Source organism: Lycium ferocissimum, chromosome 9 (assembly GCF_029784015.1).
Source record: "Lycium ferocissimum isolate CSIRO_LF1 chromosome 9, AGI_CSIRO_Lferr_CH_V1, whole genome shotgun sequence".
NCBI lineage: Eukaryota > Viridiplantae > Streptophyta > Magnoliopsida > Solanales > Solanaceae > Lycium > Lycium ferocissimum.
The window spans coordinates 70,229,472-70,231,294 of record NC_081350.1 but is presented as its reverse complement, the minus strand read 5'-3'; the positions used below and the strand labels follow the sequence as shown (position 1 = coordinate 70,231,294).

The window sequence follows — 1,823 nt, the reverse complement described above, 5'->3', positions numbered from 1 at the left end:
TCACGATCCCAAGTAGAGATTTGCTAAAATTATACCGTCAGAAACCAGCAAAGAGGTGAGATAACGAGCGCCCATAATTTCCATCATCATGAAGGCTCGTAGAACGTCTTCAGGTGTTTGTAACGCAAATGAATCAATTTGAACTCTGTTTTCAGAACCCAACGTCAACTCTCTGATTTCCCGCATCTCTGCCCCATCATCCAGCAATACATTACCAGTGAAATTCTTACTTGAATTGCCAATTATTTCCTTGTCACACGACCTGACAACCTGTCTCGTTTCTTTTTAGACTCGACCTCTATTTCACGAACAGTTTCTTAGTAAATCCTGAAGATTGCCCTTCCACGAGCTGCACATTAAAAAGAACAGCTTACATTAATTTTATGCAACATTATATATATTACGTTTCTCCCAGATTTCACCCTGATTTATTTGTAACAATGTTCCATGACAGCACATTCGTTCATTTTTTTCCCAATCCAACTCTACAGTTCGCTACTGTTTTTGCAAGTGTATGCAAATTGCAATCTCTTTTGAGAAATACTAAAAATTTGAATCCAAGTTAAACCTACAAATTAACACTATTTGCGCATGCCAGGACTATTCTACTGAATACTTGCTACCAATGTTTAACACATACTCCACTCTGTCTCATTTTAATCTGCAACTATTCATTTGCAAGTAAAGAATTCTTATGATTATAAAATTTTCAAATATTTTCTATTTAGTTGTAATACTGTAATTTAGACTATTCTTTTTTTTCTTTGGAGGTGAAGGGAGGCTGACAGAGAAGTAGACAATATAACTTCTAGATGTTGTCCAAGAAGCATGCAAACAAACTCAACAATAAAGAAAAAAATTAAAAAAAAACACACACATATAGTTTCACAAATGAATTATACACGGAGGGGGCTATAACCCTTTGGTACCTAGTCATTTGAACCTGGTGCTTTTAGCGCGGTACATAAATTTATATGTAAAAGTTCACTAAAATTACAACAAATCATAAGTCTGAATCCATAATCTTAAAAATATAATGGATTCAATAAGAAGAACCTTAAATGTTGAAACTCATAAAACTTAAATTCTGAATTCGCCTCTGATTATTCATACATGGATAAAAGTGTTAGTAATAATTCTGATAATCACTTGTTATCTCCACTTTTTATATCAAAATCAACATTAATCTACCCCTAATTTTGGTTTAAACATCGAGTGAAGGGAGCAAACCAGAAATGATGGTGTGTGCTGCTTCTTTGAAGGCATAAAGGGAAGCATTTTTGACGAACTTTGCAGTGAATTAATAGACCATCTTAGCACGACCTTCATCATCCACCACGTATCGACCCATAACTCTAAGAACGCCGTTGATCTTTCTGACGGCGACCATGCTGTAACCATAGGAAGTTTTACATACCTTCTTCACCGTTTCTTTGCTGGAAGAAATGACGGCCCAAATTCCCATTGCTTACCTTGGAAGTTGAAAGCTAGGAAGACAAGAAAATGTTACTGTCACACTGGAAAATGCTATAGCAGAGCAGAATTTATGAAGTACCAGATACGCATTTATGGTTTGGCACTGAACCGTTTCTTGGAAAATCGCAACATTAGTTATTACTCATGCACAATACCAAAGTACTAAGAGTATTCCTGACCTGACGTGAAAAAGATAATGAGGACTCAAGTTCTTTTTATAAATTTGACCTGAAAATTAATCAAAAAGATTAATAATTAAATAAAAAAAATTAGTTTATTTTAAAAAATGTCATGTGCACAATAAATTAACATGGGGGCAGACGTCTCTCACCTATTTTATTTTGTCA

General features: G+C 34.7%; 1 pseudogene; it reads right to left on the bottom strand.

Moving 5' to 3' along the window:
- Positions 1-1,465, bottom strand: LOC132032196 (uncharacterized; annotated as a pseudogene).
- Between the last annotated feature and the right edge of the window lie 358 nt (positions 1,466-1,823).